Source organism: Cupressus sempervirens, chromosome 9 (assembly GCF_028749045.1).
Source record: "Cupressus sempervirens isolate cs-2001-9-10 chromosome 9, ASM2874904v1, whole genome shotgun sequence".
Classification (NCBI taxonomy): domain Eukaryota; kingdom Viridiplantae; phylum Streptophyta; class Pinopsida; order Cupressales; family Cupressaceae; genus Cupressus; species Cupressus sempervirens.
The window spans coordinates 229414155-229437988 of NC_143126.1; the positions used below are offsets into that span (position 1 = coordinate 229414155).

At 34.1% G+C, this 23834-nt stretch overlaps 2 pseudogenes; both read left to right on the forward strand.

Annotated features, from left to right (window-relative positions):
* Positions 1 to 8583, forward strand: part of LOC149538337 (switch 2-like) — a 58741-nt pseudogene extending 50158 nt beyond the window's left edge.
* Positions 8584 to 8963: 380 nt separating this feature from the next.
* LOC149538339 (switch 2-like) overlaps positions 8964 to 23834 on the forward strand; it is a 193792-nt pseudogene continuing 178921 nt past the window's right edge.

Below are 23834 nucleotides of genomic sequence, written 5' to 3' on the forward strand. Positions count from 1 at the left end.
AAAGCAACCTATTATTGCTCAATCTATAGTAGAGGCTAAATACATAGCAGCAATTGCACCAACATGTCAAGCTATTTGGTTAAGAAGGATTTTGAATGATTTGAATGAAAGGCAAGAAGATGAAACCACAATTTATTGTGACAACATCTCATCAATTGCATTGTCTAAGAATCCAATATTTCATGGGAGAAGCAAGCATATAGAGATTAGATATCACTTTATCAGAGAGTTGCTGGAGAATGGGGATATCAAGATAGAATTTTGCAAGTTTGAGTAGCAACTAGCATACATTTTCACAAAGCCATTAGGCATTGGAACTTTTGTACACCTAAGAGAGTGTCTTAGTATAGTTGATTTGGATCAGCAGTGATCTTTTTTTGTGGGTCTTAGGACAAAGGGAGAGTGTTGGAAATTTGAACATTAAATGCTTGCAGGTTGTCCTCAAGCCCCACACCCATCTACCCTATCTGTGTGTTCCATGGATGGAAGGTATTTATTTTTTGGTAGGTGAGTTTTGAAATTAGGAAAGAGGGGGAAAGATATGACAAAAAGGAATGTTAGACATTCATTCAATAGAGTCCAAGCATATTCAGCAGATCAGTTTTAGCAGAGTAGAGCAGAGAAGGAAGAAGGACAGAAGTTTGTGCTTGCAGTTACATGTGTTTCCCTGTTCACTCTGTAAGTTTTTCATTGTTGGATTCAACCTGTTGAAGCAGTGATTGCTCTACGCACCATTGTATGTAGCCATCAGAGTTGTAAGTTTGAAGTATTATCAGTTTAGGGTTACTTTAGGGTTTTCTAGTTGAAGCCAAATGCTCCCAATTTTTTGTAATAGTTTAATCAAGTTGAATAGTAAAGAAAATAGGCATACTTAAATCTATTTTTCTTCCTCTTCTATTCATTGCATTTGACTAGTTTTGTTTGGAAGATTAAAGTTTTGGCTCTCTAGTTTTAATGGTGAAAGCATTCATGTTGGAATTTCTTAAGTTATAATATTTCTAGTCTAAACAAGACACTCGACATCCTCTTCTATTGTTAATATTTTCTAAATTATAAACTTTAGTTGGAGCCAAGCACACTTGAAATCTATTGGTGCTGAGCATCTCCATTGTTGTTGAGCATTTTCTTTGTGTGCCGAGCTAACTCAACACCTACTACATTTTTCTTTTGTGTGCCAACCTCACTCGAAACTTTTTGCCTATCACTCGGCACATTTAAGTGCTGAGTAATCTATGACTTGGCATCTTCAAGTGCCAAGAAAAACTGGCACTCAACAAAAGTTTATGCCAAGAAATTTTTTAGGTTTAAGGTTATGAGTATTGAAGTTGATTTATATTTTCTAACAAATAGTAGAGGAGTGTAAACAACATCAGCTACGTGTTCTACTGAAATATCTATTGAGGAGGAAAAAGGGAGAAACAATTGGGCATCTTATGAGGGTAAATGAAGATAATGTTGTTTGTTGTGCTATGAGTCCCTTGCAAAGGCTTGTTTACAAGAGACTGTTGGAGAGTCCAAAATTTCAGAGTCTTATCTCAAAGGACTTTCCTTGCAGCTATGGAAGTCATCTAACTAAAGTTGAGTGTTTTCATAAGATAGTTCCTAATAGGATAATCTGGTCTTATCTTCATCAAAATAGTCTAGATGGTTGTGATTCATGTCCTTTTTGCCTTGTACTTCCTTGTCTGGCAAAATAGCAGTAGGTCCATCTAAGATTTGCCTTCTAAAATTCTATTGTTGTACTGGCATTAAAGTACTTGAAAATTTATTCTACACATATTTGCTTTGTAGCTTAGTAACCATTTTGAGTTAATCAAACCAAACCCCAAGGATGATCTAGAAAAACAAAAAAAGGACGAAGCATTAGCGGTGGTTTTTTTTTATACAAATGTTGAATTGATTGGTGGCAGTGCTCCAAATGAGAGTTTCATGGGCCTTAGTGATGTGGAGAAATGTAAGCTTTAGAAAAGTTAATGACATCTTGTATTTTGCAGGGTGATAAAGTGTTGTTTTTTAGTTACTCTATCTGGTAATTGAGTTAGAGTTTGAGCTAACAGAATGGTTAACGCTTGCCATTCAATGTTAAGAGAGAAATCTCTGCTTGAGTGAATTTGAAATAATATATTTCTTCTGATTGATCATTTTAAAAGTAATGGTATCATTGATAATTTGATAACCATTTTATTAGACAATACAATCTATTTACTTTTTACATTTGTATATCTGTACATGATGTATAGGCACACTTCAAGATAGATACTTTTGTCCTCTTACAATAAAGTATTTAAAAATAACTTTCACATAATCATTTGTATCCAACTACTTAGGAAAAATTATTTAAACTATTAATTTTCAGTTCTATGACCAACCTTGGCTGGCATTTGAACCTTTTTTTGAGGTGTTTCTAAAAAAAAGGTTTTCTGCAATGTAGGTGTTGTTCTTCATGGAGAAATTTTTATATGTGCAGTCCCAACAATACTCTCTTTAATATATGGGTTAGATGCAGGGTGGTTGATGATAGAGTCAGAGGTGTACACTGAGAAATGGTGAGTATTTTTGCCATTTTTCTTATATCACATTGATTACATATCATCTTTAGATAGGTTATTTGTTTTATTGCTCTTCTAATGTGTCAATGCTTTTACTATTCCCTTTTTTCACAAATTTTGATGGCTCAATTGAGGGTCAAATGGACAATCATCAAGTGCTCAACTAGTTTAGGTTGCATATAGACAATTATAATAGTGAAGTAAAATTTCACATTAAAAACATTAATGTTGAATTTTCTTATAGATTTTTCATTTTGGTGAAATATAGACACCTATAATTGGTTAAGAGAAAATGCACCCAACTCCAAAATTTAGTAATAACTCAACACTTTGTCATATCAAAAAAATTGGAAGAAATACATATACTCTAGTTGTTTAGACACTCTTGATACCTAAGTTAACTTTTAGACATTTCCTTATCAGACACTTGCAAGTAGCAATCATTTCCTTGCAATCTTGTCAAACTTTGCCAATTTATTTTTTTTAAAACTGATGAACATTTTCTCAAAGATCCAAGGGTCCCTAGCTTGTACTAATAATTTCTCTACTATATTGATGTCTGTTATAGGAGAGGAGAATGTCTTGAGATGATGAAGAGATTCATTTTCTAGATGTTCCAATGTGTTGGTGCCTACTTATCTAGTGATTCTAGTAAATTCATGAATGAAGACCAATATGATCCAAATGGATACAATATGTCTTCATATTTGTTATGTAATTTTTATTTGGCACTTGTACAAGGTTGATGATGACACAGGTCTCTTAAAATTTATTTTTAAACTTTGGGTCTTCTCTATAGAATTGGAGATGGTGGGAGAAGGCATGATGCTCTTGTAGCCCTGGGCTCTAATCCAGTAGTCATGGAAGAAGCTATGATTGCAGCTCCCTCTACATCAGTTATTCTTGGCTAGAAAATAGGGCTAGGTATTGCCTAAAGAAACTATTCTGTAAAAGAAAGTGACTTACCAAATGAGCTCAGTAAAATTATACTTTTCTTATAAATATAATAATATCTCAGTAATGCACTATCTGGTTTTGCTATCCTTGCCACTGACTTTGAAATCACTTAATATGTAAACTTATAGAGTTTAAATTAGTGTTTTCAATTTTCTCCTCGGAGGCCCTGGGTCCGGGTATGATTTGAATAGGGTACTAGTTCTGAATTAATTTGCTGAGAGATATATCCAGGTTTCTCTTTTCTACCTACATGTTTGTCCTAGATAGTTACTGGTGAATTGTGGACAAATTTAGGCAAACTAGCACTAGTTTTAAAATTTGAGGCAAGATGGTGAGTGTTTAATTTATTTTTGGGCTTTGGCCTTGACTCACTAGGTTGCTAGTTTGTGTGCATCTAAGTTGAAATTGAATCAATACTCCTTCCACATACACGTAAAATTTTTTTGTGGGTACTTAGCGGATTTTTAGTTAATGGATTTTTCACTGCTATTGTTAAGAGTAAGATGATGAATTTTTTAATTCTATTTAAGCATACCATGAAGAGCCTTACCAAATTATTTCAAAATAGGTGTTATGAAACCCTTTCAGCCAAATAGGTATTTACTATGAACCAATATTTACCAGGTTCGGCGTGGGTGTTAGGGTTAAGTACGGGGAATTCATCAAAAAAATTGGGAGTTGGATTTGTCCATACAAAAAAGATATAAAAATAAACAAACTCACCATAAGACTTAAGTAATTCTTCAATGCTAATTAGTCAGACTCGAATGTCTTCAAAAAATTTTATTTTTAATATTAAAATAGTAGTGTTAGCATCATATGGGTCTTCAAAAGATCCTCATCATCATTGAAATTAGATGTTGGCAGATTAAAAGAATCACAAGAACTTTCACTAAAATTATGCTTGCTATCAACATTAACCTCCTTTCAGAAGGCACCAGAAATAAAATAGTAATATCGTGCAAGATTGGGCTGCATTGGCTCCCCTCTCAAAAAGGCATGTCAAAAATGCCGAAAATTCTATTGTGACATTTTGAGGAATTTCCTGGCACAGTTGATTGGTAAAAAAGGAGAGGTGTTCAAGAGGGAGCTGAGTTGGCTTCACCCTCAAAAAAGGCAGGTTAGAAATGTTGAATGTTCTGCTGCTATTTTTCACGAGATCGCTTGGCATAGGTTTTTGTACAAACCCCAAGCCTTGATGATTCTTCTCTCCCTGCTCTTCAATTTTATCTTAGGAAGAATGAATTATCTTATATTTTTAGCAATTCTTTCAATTCTCTAGATTTATATTTGCTGGTGTATTATCTATTATGCCAGGTATATTAAAAATTATTTGACACATGTTTCTGTATACAGTAAGTCTACCTATATGTTTCAGGTGATCCTCTATCTTCTAGTAGTATTTCTTGAAGACTTGTTTAGGAATGCTCAATTTCTTTTACCATAATTTTCCTCAATCTAATCCTCTCTTGTATTTGCACCTAATATTTGAACTCTACATTTTTTGAAACAAAAGAAAGCGGCTAAAATTTCCATTTTTGCATGATAAAGCGCTTTCTCTTTGAATGCTGTGAATGTTTGAATCTCTTTTAAATGCAATTCATAAAGTGCTTTTGAAAATAATATAACTTTTAGTCTCTCAAAGAGAAAACCTTCAAATTGAATATCATTAATTGGTATCTTAATATTCTAGCTTCCAGTAAAATACAGGTATGGTAAAATGATTGAGTACTTAACAAAATGCCTGGAAAGCACAATTCTCAAAATTTATTAATTAAGTTATATCTTAAGAGAAACATTTTATTTTTGCTATTGTCTTCCCATCGGCATACATTTTCATCATCTTGTTCTCTGCCTTTATGTACACAAACATCTTTGGATGAATTATCAGCATTTAAGGTTTTTAATCTGTTGAATTCAGTCTGAAGAGTATGGAATATTAAAAGTACTTTCTTTTGGGTGGTATCACTAACATGATTTTCACCATTCAGGTTGTTAGATATCCTGGAGAAGTTTAACAACTTTAAGAAGCTTGGAAATGATAGATATAGAAACAGCATTGCATTGCACATACACATGTTCCAACTTCCTATGTTTTTATATGGTTTTCTTCTTTCAATTTTTTCAAAGAGTTGCAGCTATAATTTAATACATACTAGTAGAAAAGATTTGATAATACAGTCATTAATTGTGACATCAGTAATGGTACTATGTATATGGTGATTGTATGTATTTATAATTGGTAATACTAAATTGTGATAAAGGATGTATCTACTAGAAAGTCTGTTGGAACAGAATACATGGATAGTTGTAATTGTTTGGCTGAATGCTTTTAATCTAGGAGCTATGATCCTGTAAACTTAATACTATAAAATTCTCTCATAATTTTTAGCTGGGAAGGGATATTTCCAAATATGGATAATATAAAAATAACAAATTGCTCTCTAATTTAACAGTGAGTGTATTCAACTTTGAGTTTCTTTGACAAACTGAGGTTTTTTGTTTATGCTTGCTTCAGATGTTTTCTTGAGTAATCTATTTGTATGTGTGAGAAATATTAAAAAAAAAAAACAAAACTCACAACCTAACCCTAAAATTTGCTCGAGAACAACTATTACCGTGTGATAAATTTTGCTTGGTAACCAAAGATAATAGGTGGCAGGAGAGTTTACCAAGTTAGCTCGATAAATGAAAGAACACACAACTTGGTAACCAAAGTGATTACCGAGTGAACTTAGTAGAAGAGATTACCAAGTGAAATCGGTAGGCAAAGTGATTATCGAGTGAACTTGGTAGAAGAAGACACCGAGTGTACTCAGTAGCCACAGGAGAATGGGGCTTGGTAGAACAAGGCACCGAGTGTACTCGGTAGCCACTGCAAAGAAAGACTTCTACCAAAGATAATACTGAGTGCAAACTTATAACGTGAATATTTCTGCCATTAAAACCAGAGACTCAAAGCTTCAAACTTTCAAATAAACTTTCCAAAAATGCAATGAATAGAAGAAGGACAATAATGGATTCAAGTATGCCTACTTGCTTTCTATTCAACTTTGATTCAAACTATTACAAAAGTGGGAGCATTCGGCTTCAACCAGAAAACCCTAAAATAACCCTAAAACTTTAAACTGATAAAACTTCAAACTTGCAGCTCTGAAGGCTGCATACAATAATGCTTGGAGCAATCACTACTTCAATAGGATGAATGAAAACAATAAACTATTCAACTTACAGAATGATCAGAGAAGAAACACGTGCAACTACAGGCACGAAATAAACTTCCTCTGTCCTTGCAACAAACTGGATCTGCCAATCACTTTCTTTGCTCTGCAATTTCTGAGCTCTTCAACTTCTTCTCCTTCTACTGGGTCGAATGAAACTGATCATTCCTTTTGTCTTCTACCAAAGAGTTTTCCCCATCATTTCTGAATTCAAAAATTTCCACCTACCATGCAATAAATTCAATTGATCGTTCTACAAGCGATCAGGGAGGTAGGTGGGCGTTTGGGCATTTGGCTCTAGGGAGAAATGACTGACTGCATTAAATATTCCAACAGTATGTTGGATAATGTTGAGCTGGTTCTCACACAAAATTTATATTTCTCCCTGTTTATTTCATGCTTCATTTGAATGCTGAAATCTATGAACAGCTCCTAACTTGTGTGCTCAGCTCAACTAATCCATTTCAATAAAGAACTGCATTAGAGTCGAAATATTGGTCACCTCTGTAAAACTTGAACAGATTGCACCACATGCATGCTATTTTTTGGTTTCCCTTAACCCTAAGAAAATATCAGCAAACAGAAGCATATGTTAGTTTTAAAATTAATTCAAAACGAAATCTTGTCTAAGGACATTCAAATCCCAAACTGCCCTTTTCTGCTAACAAAATATTGAAATGTAGTCATTGAGAGTATTAATTTATCCAGAAGAATCAACTTTCTAAGAAGCTAAACTAACTCAAATAGTTAAATAAATACAACTTGAAGCTTAGCAATTTAAAATCATTTATATGGAATTAGGGAACTAAAAGAGAGCCCGTGTAGGGTTAATCAGCAAGATTCTTGAGATAGGTATAAAGCATCAACCAAAGTCACATTTGTCAACATTAAGAAAACTTGTTTCTTAGTTTCACATTATTCAGAGTTGGTGTAATTAATTTTTTTTACTAGTCAGATAATTAATTTTAGCGTGAATTCATCTTATTCACCCCCAATCCTTACATTTAAGAACAGGGAAAAACGCTAGCATCTCCAGAATATACTCTTATCTCCTTGTTTTGTAATTGATAAAGTATTCCAAGTGTCTTTAATTGGCAGGCATTTTAATCGGGTTTAACTCTTCCCCAATGCATTTTAAAAACACCATTCCAATCTTTGAGATGCACTTCTAAGCAATTGTATGGTAATTCTATGTACTAACATGCATATCAAATAAATATTGGACATGACATTTGGTTGAACTGTAAGGAAACTGGATAGATATTTCATGTGTAGAATAAATAACCGAGTCTACAAGACTATTGGGAGCCCTACCTCTCTTCCTCTCAATTTCAAATTGAAATATCTGTTTAAGTTAGCTCTGTGTATCAGACAATATTTGTATTCCTGCAAGAGATAATTTCAGACAAGGGTTTCCTTGCGTGACTGGGCTGTATCAATTAATGGAGATTTTATACAATTGGAACTTTATACATTTTAGTTTACCATAGGTGTGCATGTCTGTCGTGAGTTTAGTTGATAATTTTATTTTTCTCTACTGATGAGTAATAGTTTGTGCATGACTATTTTTCTCCCTGAATAGTTATGAGAATTGACTCTGTACAGGATGTGAAAAATAACTAACAGCCTACTGTCCTGGTTAATGAAACTTGTTAGTGACTTTTCTTACTTGGAATCAGGGTTAATTTTGGTGGCTGCTAAATTATTGTTGTCAGCGGTAAGCTTGTTGGACATGTTTCTAATGGAAAGATTACTATTTTATTTCTTTACAGTCAACGACAGGTCACCATTTCATTGGGCTGAAAATTCTGAATCAAATTGTTGCAGAGATGAATCAGGTATGTGCTGTTCGCTAAAATGATTGTGCAATATTTTGTGTGTTGCTTTTCTTAGAGAGGATTATCATTGAAGATTTCAATGGACTGTTTTATCTTATCCACCAAGCAAATATGGCATGGTTGTGGAAGTGAAATGTGAGAAATATCTATTACTTTCACTAGGCATTTAATATGATTTTATTTCTTCACTTCTAAATATCCCTGATCTATACTGCGCATATGATTATTCCTCGAGATGCAAATTTATATAAGCATTTTAGCTTTCGCATCTTTAGTTGGCGACATCTTATTACTTTGTGTCAGCCCTTAAAAATATTCTGAATATATCTGCCTAGTTGCCATATGGTGCACATCCCCAACAAGGAAACTCAAAATAGATAGATAAGACAAGAGAAAACATGTGGTATCATTCAGATTTTCATTTTGGTATCACGTTGAGGAAGAACAGATTGGGAGGTGAGTCGGCAGTCTGTACCGTCATCAGGAAGAGTGGAAAACGTGGCTCTGCCGCAAGTCGGGTCACTGGAAGTGCTGTAATCAACCGGGTCTGTTGTAAACTCTCCATTCCTCCATGTATTTGCGTATATGTAATGTTGAAAATTATACTATGCTAACAGACTGAAATCAAACTGTTATAAATTTTGGGCTATTGTGAAGCATTAATATTGAGTAATGAATTAAATTTCCCTAGTTTCGAGTTGTGTCACTAACAGTGTCACTGACTGATATTGATTGAAGATCCTATCATTTTGCTATTAATATATGAAAGAGCGAGAATATCTTGTTTCAGTTCCAAGCACTTCTAGTTACGTTACAAGTGTTTGACGACATTCCATCAGTCTGTTGTTCTACTGTTGTTCGTTTGGGTCAGAGATTATTACATATTTAATTACTTTGATTGACTAGTTAACCATGTTAGTGAACAGTTAAATATTATGATTGATTAGTTGCTTTAACGGGTGCAAGTCATGACTTTTTAAAATTATTTGTGCATAGTATATATATTTACATTATTTTGTATTTTCATGTATTATAATTTAAGTATTATGTTGTTAAATCTTCTTTCTTAACAAGGGAGTTTGTTAGGCATTGTTGTGTAATTTACTTTGATTTAGATATAAAAAATCTGGGTTTGTTTCTTTTTCATTTTGTTTGTTTCATTCCATAATAATTTTATGCTCGAGTTCTTATATCTGCCCATTTTTATCTAACTATGGTTCTTTATGTTTGTTATGTCAGCCAAATCAAGGATTTCCCTTGACACATCATCAAAAAATTGCTTGCTCCTTCAAGGGACTTGGCCCTTTTCCATTTTTTTCAAATCTCCATAACTTCATTACAACAATTAAAAAATGATAGTATGTTCCTTCCTTATATTGTCATTTTTAGAACCTTAATATGTTAACCTACATGTCTTACATTAATTTTGTAAAGCAAACCTTGTATAGTGATAAAGATACTATTTGTCTTTTGCTACATTGACAATTCTCTTTTGTAATCAACACTTTACTTGTTTTATAGTTGATAAAAAGCTTATGGAACAAGCACTTTCTCTCGTGTTGAAATGCTTATCATTTGATTCTATTGGAACATCTTTGGATGAAAGTTCTGAAGATCTTGGCATTGTACAGGTATCAATTCTGAATTTACAAAAGAAATACTCTTGTGTTTGGGAAACTCTTTTTTGTAGAATTTGATATTAATTTTAGGAAAATTGTTTGTGAGTTGGAATCTCTAGTAAATGGTTGCTCTAAATTAGTAAATTTTTTTGATTGTATTGAACCAGATTCCTTCCTCTTGGAGGCCAATTTTGGAGGACTCATTAACTCTGCAGCTCTCTTTTATTATTATTATGCCATTTCAAAGCCTTGTTTGTCAAAGGAGGTATGTGCTCTTAGTATATAAGTTGTTTTATTATTGAAGTAAATTTTTGATTTGTTCTTAATTCAGAATTTGATATATTTTCCAAATTTTGTGTTTACTTATTTCTTCAGCTTAAGCATCTACTTGTTTACTTTTCGTAGAGTAGAACTCCACCTTGGGTGGTTGGCCTACCATAATTTTTGTGTAAAGATATAGTGGATATGTGCTTCCTTCTTAAAGTGACAGCCATATTAAACTTGAAAAATAGTTGGTAAAATCAAATTGATCTCAGGATTGACATTTGTCTATTTATGATATGTTAAGAAATATGTGTTGCTAATGCAAAACACTATTGGAGTATATGCTTAAATTTCTATATGTGGTGCATAAGATATTGTCTAGCAAACTTCTTTGCATGTTTGGAAACTTTGAAGTGCAAGCTAAGAATCTAGTCCAGGAAATTCACAATGGATGCAACCCCAAGAAAACATAGATACATTATTTTTTGTACATTACAAATAAAGACACATCAAGATCCATCCTTGCCTTTGTTCAATATACACACCGGTCTTTCTTTTGCAATATCTGCAAAATATCTTTGGCTAGGAATATCCTGATTCTATGCTTTTAATTGAGGTATAATTCTCTTAGCTTTGTTTTTTCTTTCAAATAGAACACGACTTGCTTAATCTCTTAATATTTTACTTTATGAGGACAATTTTTCATTGTTTCACAAAGTTGTGGAATGAGTGACTAGGTTTCAAGGATGGGGGTACTAGGACCATAAGTTTGGGAATCATAGTGCAAATATGATATTGCACTTGAAAAGTTAGTTAAAATAATTGTAAGAAATAACGATCCAAGTCTATTGCCAATACGAGAATGGTTTCATCAATATTTTGGTTAGTGATAGCAATACCTCATATTTACAAAGAGTTAATCATTTTCCAAAGAGCTCATCTCTATCAGCTAACGACTCAGTGACAAGACAATAGCTCTAAACCTTTGACAACAACATTTGATAAGACTATGGAAAGATACATAGCCTCAGAAATGAAAACATTGACCCTATTTAATATCTATTTCTCATCCCATAGCTTCTCTATTTCTAGTTCATGTGCTATTGAATTGGCTCCGAGGGTGAAGCTTGTCTAAGGTAAGTCAGCCATATGCTTGTATTACTTTTCATCTTCAATTTTTCCTTGAGATGTTTTATGTGTTCGTTCCATGATGAAAAACTTCTCTCCAAATGAAAGAGTTCAGCAAGACCTATTAGAAACTAAAACAATAAATGGGTATTTTTTTTGCAACAAATACATGCATTTCTAAATCGCTTGAAACTGTGGATGGATGTAGAGCTGTGTTTAAGAAAAACCCACAAAGAAGAAAGTGCAAGGTCCAAAGAAGCAGTCGACAACCTATTTCCTCCTAGGGTTGTACATGTAATAGTTAAAGAGGATGCAATGCTACCCCTAATTGAAAATTGAAGAATTGCCCAGTACATAGCCCTTAAATAAACAATGTTGACGAAGTTGAGATTAGAAACCTTATTCAACACATTTTCACTTATTTTTTCTGCTTCAGCTTCTACATCAACACTCACATAGCTGATAGGGGCCCAAAACAAAGATGAAGACTATTTGTTTATGGTGCAAGTTAATCAGTGATGAAGTGGACAATGAAGAAGTGCCCTCTCCACAAACCTTACAACCACAATGTTGACTTGGTCAAGAGTAGAAACCTTATATTAATTGGTGGCTTTGACCCTAAAAGTTTTAGTTGCATCTACATCACTCACATAGTTGATGGTGCCCTATGCATAAATGTCCATTTGTTCCATGTTGTATTAAGCAATTGCTTCTTATCCAAGCCATTTAATTTGCAACCTTTTAAATCTCTGCAAAGGTAAAGTTGGAGTAGGAGAATTTTTCTTCTCAAAGGTGTCATCTGATTGTAAAGCATCCATTCCATTATCTGTTGAACTATATATGTCTTGTTTGTTGAACAGATAATAGAATAGACACTTTACAATCAAAGGACACCTTTGAAAAGAAAAATGTTTCTACTCCAACTTTATATTTGCAGAGATTTAGAAAGTTGCAAATTAAATGGCTTGGATAAGAAGCAATTGCTTGATACAACATAAGAAATAAATTCGACCAAACATTGTTGGAAATTTCAACCAATGCTCATTAGTTTTCTATCAAGCATAGGTCAAAATTTCCGCCAACTAAAATTCTTTTCAACCAACCATCGGTGGATTTTCACCAATGCTAAAAAATTTTGACCAAACATTGTTGGAAATTTCGACCAATGCCTGTTAGTTTTCTATCAAGCATTGGTCAAAATTTCCACCAATAAAAAAAAAATTTGACGAATGGATTGGTCAAAATTTTGACAAACATTGACAAATCAAGACCACCAAAAATTAAAAAAATTTGAAGAGAAAAATCTCGATGAACATCTTGGTCAAAATTTTGACCAACCTGGGTGGAAATTTAGAGCTCAAATTTACTAGTGTTAGTCACCAAGAGGGCTAAGGCATCCCCTTGCTAAGATGCATCTTGTTCTTGGCCATCCATGGGGTTGGTTTCACCATCCAAATTGATTACTTGGATAGGGGAAGATGGCTTGGCCATGTATTTTTCTTGTTCTTTCCATTTGTCCTTGTCTCCCTCCTTTTGCCTAACTTTCCCAATGTTTGGAAGAGAGCCACCTCTATAGGTAGGAGTGATTGGAACATTCTTCTTTGGGGGTTGGTCTCCACCTTGAAGAACTAGCCTACATATGTTGAAGTAGTATTTGTGGTGGTTGAGCTACTGTAGTTGACTTGATGGCTCCAAAAGATACTCCACCCATAGAACTAGTGCTTCCCATCTTCTTCTTCCTCGTATGGGTCCACTCAACCCACTTATTTTCTCTTTTTATTATTCCCTACATAAGAATCTCCATAGTATCTATGATAGGACCTCCAGATGAGTTACACAAAATTGGGGTGCCTTTGATCTTCATGTAGGATGTGGGATGCATGTAGGCTCCATCATCTGCAAGGGCAAAAACATCAATAGAATCATTATACAATTTAATCTCATTAATTTTTAGTGATGACCAAAATTTCTCTTAGATTTGATATTATTTGAGACACCCATCCTAGTAGTCTTCTATATTCAAAACATACTTTTATGCATATCCCAAATTGAAGTGATCTCTTAGAAAGTTGATTGGATCATATTGAGGCATGAGTATCTCATACTCTACCAATTTAATTTTTTTGTCTAAAATGTTCACCAGATTTTGAGCATTAGATCTGGAAGCACATGAATATGGTCCAACTACTATAGTGAAAGGAATTTCATCTATCTTCTTTACATTAGAACACAAGGTGTTAACTTCAAGGATCTATTAACATAGCTTGACTAGAACCACCTTGTCTTATGGATACCTTGGAAGCCTCTTAAGACAGTTGTTGTAAGCTCCTATTTGCAAATAAAAGAAACTCAAAAATTCGATGAATGAGTATCCAAATTGACTGATGGTTGAAATTGCCTTTGGTGAAAATCTTCTTTCAGGGCATCCTTGCAATTCCTGACATAGCCTTATTGTGAAGGCATCATTTATAGCCACATACTCCTCATAAATTCTTTGCAACTAGAGGTGTGGGTAGAACTCATATAATTTTGTATGCTTATTATAGTTTTGGATGTAGGCCGAGCCACAAGGGGTGAGTAGCCAAGCAATATATTTGATAGGATGACATGTAAAATTGCTTAAATTCTCGAGCTGAATTCTACTTCAAGATCTCATGTTTTCCTTTTAGTCTAAGGAGAAGAGCAAGGATATCCACTATGTCTCTTTTTTAAATTATGCCAAACAAGGTCTTGGGCATTTCACTCTTCCTTGAGTGAGTAGTCTTGAACCATGTGCTTTTAATGTCTTCCCATCTTCTTCTCATTGAAATTAGACACAGAAGAGCTTAAATCATCATCACAATACTACTCCTTCATGGGAATGTCAAGCATAGATTGCATCTATGCCTTGTTGATCTAGATGAGGATAGATTAGTTAGGGAACAAAATATGTTTTTTTTCCATGTTGTATCTCTCAATACATTCCCTTACAAGATCAACTACATGTACTACCATTGGAAGACTAGCTATCTCAACTAGTTTTCTCTCTTTAAGCTTTTGAGTCATTAGGTGAATAGGTTGAGAATTGAGTCTTCTATTAAGATCACCCAAATCATAGAATTTGAAAGATGTGTTTGTTAGTTCTTTTAATTCATTCTTTGGGCCTATCAACTTATCATTACTAGTAGCTCTAATTTCCATTCGCTATGATTGCACAAGATATAGTTCTTGATAAATAGTCATTTTTATACACTTGAATAAATGAATTGTAGAAAATTCAAATGAAATAGGTATAGGAATTGCCTGACGTTGGCACCACACAGAAGAAATTATGTCTGGCCAAAAATTATAATGACAAGATTTACATTTAATTCCATGATAAATGACTATTTTAACTTTCCATTCTCTCACACATAAAAACTTAAATTTTGGGAAGCTCTATTTCTTTACTTTGAGTAAAGTCATATTACCAAATATCACTTAACAAAAAAAGTCTTTAAGTTCTATGGGGGTGAAGGAGAAACTTATCTTTTCCACAAGCCAACCTTCCTTCTCTTCAGAATCTCAGCATGAGGAGTAATCCTTTGTTAGCTTCCGCACTTCATTCTTTCACTTTCTACCTTAACCATTTAACACTGCATTTCCTTTATCTCAGAGTCACATTCTCACTATTGACTTTTCTAAAAGTGTCTTTCAAGAATCTCTGAAGAATATTCATACTTTAAAGTTTCTTTTGTTTCTATTCCCAAAGCCTTTAGATAAGTAACCTTTTTCATTACCTTGGGATAGAAACCCCTTTCTTAGCAACATTTCCTTGACTAGAGTACAACTAATAACACTTTACCCTTAACCTCAATCTGATGGCCTTAAAGCTAGGTGTTGAGCACGTGTCACTGATGAAAAGCTCACAAAAATTATTTCAACATTGTGCCTTTGCTTCTTGTATGTAAATCCTTGGGTATCTTACAAATCATTGTGGCCTCAAATGCTAAACAAAACACGTTCGCTTCCATTAGTGAATAGTGGAAAACTCATAAATCTAGTATTTTCCTTTTGAATGTAGAATCTACCTCTACAAAATGAATGAGATTCTTCTTAGAATTGGTTCTCTTCCTCATGGATCTTTGCATCATGACATATGAGTATGCACAACTTGTTAATCATTTCCATGGCTTCATTCTTCGAATACAAACTTAATTTTGTTTGCTGAAGGGAAGACTAACTCGATTGCTCAGAATCTATATGAAAATGAATAATGGGGCAAGATAGGAAATGGTAGAATGTGGATAACTTACTTCTCATTGAGAGGATGAAAGAACACATCCCAACCATACCTAGAACACCTAGACTCTATGCACATCAGAAAAATAGAAACATGACATAGAAGAAAAAGATATAGGTAATGCAAGGGAGATCTAGAAATAAAAAAAGTGAGAGACATGGGGAAGATGAGAAGTAAGTAACCTAAAGGATACTTAGACATCACCCCAAATAGAAACTCAATTATATTCCAATAATTTCAAGCTTTTAAGGGTAAGACTAAAACTTGGCAACAACTCTCCAATGCTACTTAGCTGACAATGAATAAATCTATTCCTACTACACTACACTCATCTAAAATATTATTCCTTGCTTACCATTCAAAGCTAAATTTAATCTTGAGGAAAAAATCAAATCCTTAATGTAGCAAGGAAACTCCTAACAAAAGAAGCTCATCCTCATTAAATGGGATAACATCTACAAAGCTATTTGGAATGGGGTTGTAGGTATTAGAAAGCTCACATGGAAACATAAATCCTTTGGAGCCAAACTAATATGGAGACTCCCCAAGGAGTAAAATAAGAAGTGGGCCAAATTTAGTTTCCACAAATATCCATCTCCAAGTGATCCCTTGAGTATATTGAGAACAAAATCCTCCCCTAGAGGCTCTCAAGTTTGGAACTTGATGATAGATAAAAGACCCTTGATTGTGAATAATTTGTTAATACACTTCATTTTAATCCCATACACACATTGAATGAGAAAAACATGTTGAATGAGTAGAGAAGTGTTCCTAAGACAACCAAACTCATTCAACACTAGCTCCTATGATGCACATAGTTTAAAACTACAACTTATTTTTACAAAAATATTCCTAACTTAGTAAAAAATAGTCCTATAAAGTCTCTAATTTGAATGAGGATTAAATTCTTTTAATGTGATGCATTTTTCATTACAACTACTCACAAATCAAGTGATATTGGTCACACAACTTAAAAATTGCATATTTTGTTGCCTCATCTACGAAAATGCTATGTAGATCATGGATGGTTAACTCATATAGTAACAATTAAATGTGGTTGGAAATGTTAGAGTAAATAATTAATTTACTAATTATTTATTCTATATACTTAAACTTACCTAGGTAAATGTATTTATTTATTAATTGTAGTCTAGGAGTTTGTTATAAGTTGTTGACAATATGGGAGTTTGTTCTCTCCTTAGTCATACTTATCCTCTCACATTGTTCGAGGACTTTCCACCTCATGTGGACGTATGCTTAGTTGTCACACTTATCTCCTAGCATCTTCTAGCTTGTTCTAGGAGATTCCTTGAGGCCTTTATAAGCAGCCTCTCCCTCATTGTATTTTCACAACTCATATTGCATATTGTAAATACATATTTTCCTGTGTTTGCATATTTTCTCTCTCATGTATGTTTAGGGTTTTTCCCTTGCTCAATGCTCTTCCTTCATTGGCTTCCCTTTGACAAGTTTTCACATGCATGTGATCTTAGGCATCTTCAGAGTTGGATTTCATCAAATTCAGCATGGTATCAGAGCCTCCCTGCTGCTGCTTTGTTGAAGAATTTTTGAAGCTATGATTTGGAGTCACAAACTCTAGTTTGTTTGTGCATTTTTCTTCAAATTTGGGGTACAATTTTTTTTTGAAGGACTATCAACCCAAACCAACGTTTCCATTGGATTTGAAAGGCCATTTGTAGTTAGGATTCATATAAAACTTGTTGATTTTGGAGGCAGGGCTTCGGGAGGGAAAATTTTTTTTAGCCCTACAGGCTACCGTATGGACTGTATGGACATTTTCGGCAATTTTTTTTAAAAAAAAAAAAAATTTTGCCGCATCGCCCGTGCATAGCACATAGTGGTTGCAGCTAGCAGTGCCACCCTAGGGCCACTGCAGGTCCCCCAAAACCCCACCATCGCTACCGGACCTCCCTTGCGCCACTCTCCTGCAACCTCCACCGGAAGTGACACCTTTTCTCAATACTCCATCAATGTTCTTTGCTTGTTCCACTGCCTCTCTACTACTAGTGATAGCACAGTGTCAGTCTGTAGTCTGGTACACTTGGCACCAGCATCGGGGTGACACATGGCCAGGGGTGCCACATGGCACTCTGCCACGTAGACCTGCCTCATCACCCCTACCACATCATCTTTTCCATGTGGCTACTGCATGGTGTGCCACGTAGCCTTTTTTGTTGCGACAATCTCCAGGCCGTCAAATTTAGGACCAAAAAATGCTGATGTCAGCATGATGTCAGCACTGCATCATCCACTTCTTGCACCTCTCCAAGGTCTATTTTGACCTACTCTTGGTTTTTTGGCCATACCTTGAGCATACAGAGGTATTTTTCCAATTCAAAAGAAGTGTTAGAAAGCTAGTTCTGAGACAAAGACATTGTTGTAGGTATTTTTAGATTTTGATGCGTTTTTGTTGCCCATTTTTTCGGTTGAATTCTAAATTGTTTTTGGACTCTGGCATGCATATCTTTTGTATCCCATGTCACTTTTTGGAAAATGTTATATTTTTGGAAAGCTAATTCTGTCATCTTTTTAGAAATGTAGTCCTTTTCCTTATATTTTGGCCTATGCTCTTTCTATCATATTTTTGGCATTTTTGCTATATGGTGGATATCTTGAGTTTTTTAGGCCTAAGAATCATTTTTCTGGCATGGTTTCCTTTGTTTTGGGCTATACTATGTTTTGTTGCAGCTTGTTTTAAATTTTGATCATTTTAGCTATCATTTTGAAGAATTTTTATGTATCACACTAAGATAAAGTTTCACTCTTGCATTTCGGGGTTCATGAGCATTGTTTTGAGTTAGTTTTAGATGCACTATTTTTAAAAAGAACCATTGAGGGATAGTTGTTTTCCATTTTAGGCATTCTCCCTTTGTCAAGTGAGTGTCCCTTCCATGACATTAGCCCCATGCAGAGTAAATTTGACCATGTCTTTATGGGTGTTTGTACCTCTCTTCCTCTCTCGCTATTCTTGGTTTGTCTTCAAGAGACTTCGGCCCACCTTCTCAGTTGCTTGTCATCTCACCCCATCTGCATTAAGGGGGGGTTATACTATTGTTCTAATGCATCATTGGTTCGATGGTTTGATAGTGTGAACTATTTATTCAGTGGTTGATCCTATATACAAGGCGATTTTAGTGGCTGGATAGCTATGCATTTCAGTGAGATGGATCATCTACAATATAGGCATGCTCAGTTCATTCCTTCCACTTCTATGGAAGTTCTTCAGATCAGCAATTTTCTTCTTGATGGCAGATTTTTGCAGCTTCTTCATGCTTCAGTGATTCTCTTCATGATCACTCCTTGTTCCTATTTTAGGGGACATTTCCCTAGTTGGAGGCTTCTTCAGTTCTTCACTAGGTTCTTACCTCTTTTTGGGGGAGGGTTTTTCCCATGTGGTTTTCTGTCTTTCCCTATTTACAAAGGTTGCATCTCTTTGCATTTGTTCATGGGTACCTAACATGGCCTTGTTGCCGGGACCCATTCTACATTTCATCTTAGTATTTTGAGCTTAAGGCATTTCCCTAAGTTGCACTTAAGGGGGGATGTTAGAGTAAATAATTAATTTATTAATTATTTATTCTACTTACCTAAGCTTACCTAGGTAAATGCATTTATTTATTAATTGTAGTCTAGGAGTTTGTTATAAGTTGTTGACAATATGGGAGTTTGTTCTCTCCTAAGTCATACTTATCCTCTCACATTGTTTGAGGAATTTCCACTTCATGTGGATGTATTCTTAGTTGTCACACTTATCTCCTAGCATCTTCTAGCTTGTTCTAGGAGATTCCTTGAGGCCTTTATAAGTAGTCTCTCCCTCATTGTATTTTCACAACTCATATTGCATATTGCAAATACATATTTTCTTGTGTTTGCATATTTTCTCTCTCAAGTCAATTTAGGGTGTTTCCCTTGCTCCACTCTCTTTCTTCCTTGGCTTCCCTTTGATAGGTTTTTGTATGCAGGTGATCTTGGGCGTCTTCGAAGTTGGATTTCATCAACTCCAATAGGAAAGCAGAACAAAATAACTGACAGAGAAGTACAAAAATCTAAATGCAAGTGAAAGGGTATGTATAACTAAGCCCACATCCACCTAAGAAATTAAAGCTTAGTGTGGGATTTTTAGGGTGCCAATAAAATCTTACACAAAAACTTCCATGAACTAAAACATTGATATTCTAACTAGACCAAAAACAAAAAAGGGACAACACATAGGTGGATGAAGCTAGACTATGTCTTCAACCTTCTCTTTATGCTCCAAGTGAATTTTGTATCTCATTTGTGAGCTCTTTGGTATCCATTTTATCAATTTGGGTCACTTGCTTCTACTTCTTCGTAGTGTTTGATTAAGTCAATTTTCCAGGAGTAACATCCTCCTTTTCCTTCTCAACTTCCTCCAGATCAAGCACAAGCTTCACCTCCTTATCTTGACTTAAGAAACCCAACACCCTATTCATGCACACTACATTTACTTCAAGAAGACCTCGACATTTGGTCAATGCATCCCTTGTCACATTTTTCCATTTTGTCAAATTCTCTCTTCATTTCTTCAATCATCTCTAGATTACCCTTATACTCTACCTCCTCCTTCAGATGTACTTTTTAGGGGCTAATATTTGCCAATTAGCTATTTTTTGAAATTTTGGGCTAGTAATTTGGCTAATAATTTAAGATTTAATGTTACCTAAATAGCCACATTTTTTTATAAAATTTAGTTCTTAAATATTTAAAATTTCTCAATAATTTATTTTGTTTAAAAATTTGAACTCAAAGATTTGCCACAATATTCGATACATTATTAGATTTGATTCACCTAAATATTATATATTACTGGAGAAATTAGATGAAATCACCAATAATTATCATAATTATTAGATACTTTAGGGATATATCATCAAATTTTAATTTTCACCATTGATTTAAATATAATATAATGATCCTTATAATATTCCATCATGTAAACAAATTTTTAATATTGATTTATAATATTCCATGGTGATTAATGAGCTTCCTAATTTTATTGAGATCTGTCAAAATTTTCAACACATAAATTATGATTCCAAAATAATAGCTAAAATAAATAATTTTAAAAATAAAATAAAATTGAGAGATTTGCTAATCAAAACCACTTTTTTCAAAATAATGAAAGATTCACCCTTTCTTGTCCTCTTCAGTCTAGATCTCCTCCATTCTCTCTTCTAGAGCTTTGTAGTTTAAATTTTGCATTTTAAGGTATTGGAATGTCTATTTATCAAGTCTAACTAAGTAGAGCGAGGGAGATTAGTTTTGTTATTTGAAAAACATTGTGAGGATTTTCGATAGCTAGATCATTGATACCTTCATCCATAATCTTGATATTAAACTCGTCCTCATCAACCACTTTGAGCAGTAGAATCCCATCCTTTCACTTTCTTTTAACCATCCCATAAAGCCTTGTCCATTTTCTCAATTAGTTTCTAGCTATGCATCTAGCCCTCAAACTCCTTACTTTCATCATATTGTAAAGAAATGAATAAGTCATTCTCACATGACTCATCATAGTCAAAAAACCTAATGGCTTATTTGGGGTCCTCTTCTACCACATTCACCTAAGTAGCCTTGATATCTTTTTCTATGATTATTATTGGAGATCTCATCTTGTTATTAACCAAACATGAAGAGGGAGGGGAAATTGGGTTGTTATCACTCAGAAAAAATCTTTCCATAGATTCATAATTCTCAACTTAATCTAGATTATCTATTTCTATTAAGCTACTTTCTCCTTCGTCTTAGTCACATCTTTCTCTTGTTCATATTCCCTTTCTTCTTCAAATTCTAAGACAAGCTCCACATAATTGACCTTTGCGTTCTTCATTTTTGTAAAACTAGGGTATTCTATTCCAAATTTCCCTAAAATCCTTTTATCGTTTCCTAATTTGTCCCCCAAACTAGCCATTTTAGCACAATGTTCCAAAATTGTCTTCTAAATAGGGTCACAATTTTTTTTTTTTACATAATTATTAATGATCCTCATAAGAGCCTCATTCAAGATAGGTTTATTAGGTTTGGACCTTAAAGAATTGATACTATAATGAAATCAAAGAATAAGATAGAACGGAAAAAAAACCCATTTTTATATCTAAAGTAATTAAGAAGCACAAACTTATAGGTCAGATCCCTATCATATCTCCCATCAAGTGAAACATACTCCATTACAATAGTAAGAAGATGCATTCAAAGAAATTTAATGGACAACATGAAATATATTAGTTATATTAAGAGGTCTAATCCTTAAATTATAGCAATGTAAGATCACTAGATCAGTTTAAAAGTTTCTACTTATTCATTATAAAAAAATATTATTGAGTAATTCTACCATTTTTGTTTAAAAGATATGAAAAAGGGTACATTAGCATGAAACAAATGTTTTGATTAAAAAAGGTAGGAAGAGGGTCCTAAACCCATAGAAAAATAATGAGCACACTCCATCTCTACCCTAGGCCATTACAACCAAGCAGTGGAGAAGCACACTCTAACCCCATCGGTTAAAGTCCCACCTAGAACTTCAAGTAAATAAAATTGATAAAAACAAGCTATGTCCTTTGAATAGTTTAAGCCATCCACACCTAAACCTAATGTAAGTCTAAACTGTAACCTACTAAACTTAGAAACCAAATTAAAAATCTAACCACCCAAACAAGAGTGGGGATTAACATAGTTATTAGTTAACAGGAGTAAACTCAACAGTGTTGAAGGAAACTAAAAGTACTTAATGAAACCACATATGAAATAGGAAACCACCAAAAAACCCAATAAGAGAAAAAAACATAGGTATGAGGGATTAGGCATGTTTAGTGTTTGCTAAATCTTCGTTAAGTTACTTGATTTCTTCAATCTAGTTCTCAATACATATAGAACTCTTTATCCTTTCACACTGTTTGGTTTGGCTCTCCTTTCTCAGTTTACTCTTCCCATTCGTCACCACAAAATCAACCTTTCTCATCATTTTCTTTTGCACCTTGCACATTGCAAAAATTGCCACTCCCAGCTCAAGTTAAGTGATGCTCACATTAATTTCAAATAAACTTTTTTCACAGTCATTTTTCAAGTCTTTGAGCTTTGGACAATAGGAGGGGAAACTATTTGTTCTCTATTTTTCTCATGAGACTTGATCTTTTGAAAACTCAAAATCCCTAAGTCCACTCCCACTTTTGTTTCTTGGGGAAAATGGGTTTCCTTATTAGTATCCTTCACTTCCACTTAAAAATATGCATCTTCAGAGGACCAAACCCCACTTTCTCTAACAATTCCTCCACTTTCATCTCTTGTGGGTTATCCTCCATTTGAGAATCATGGGAATCATCCTTCCTTTCTTCCTCATAGCTCTTCCATTTTTTTATTTTTAATCTTGCTAATCTTCTCTCCCTAGAAATGGTATTCCCCTTCTATATTTTGATTTCCATAGCTATATCCTCCACCTCAAAATCATAAAATTCCTCACCATCATTTTTGTCGATATCAACAATGTCTTCCACTATTTTCCATTTTTATGAGTATATTGGAAGCATTCTTCCATATTTTGCGGGCCGAACGAAAATGTATTTTTCAAAGGAAATATTAAGCTTCTTGTATTATAGGAAATGAGAGTCATCTAAGAGATGGGGAGACTCTATTTGCAAATTTTCAATCCACATTCCTTCAAATAACCCTCGAAAGCTTGGGTCACTTATGTTTTCTTGAGTTTTCAATAGGTAGGAGACATCTACCAAAACCTAGATGGTGAGCATAGACACGATGGTAGTGGACAATAATGAGCCCTTGGTGAATGTGAGGCTTTTCTCCCAAGATGATACTATTGACGAGAGAAGAAAGCAGGAAGAATGAGATATTAATTTTTCCCCATGTCTCAATATGGTAAGAAAAGGAAAATAGCAGCTATGATAGGTTGTATACTAACCTTCAAGAGTGAAATACTTGATTAACCAGTAACATATGCAACT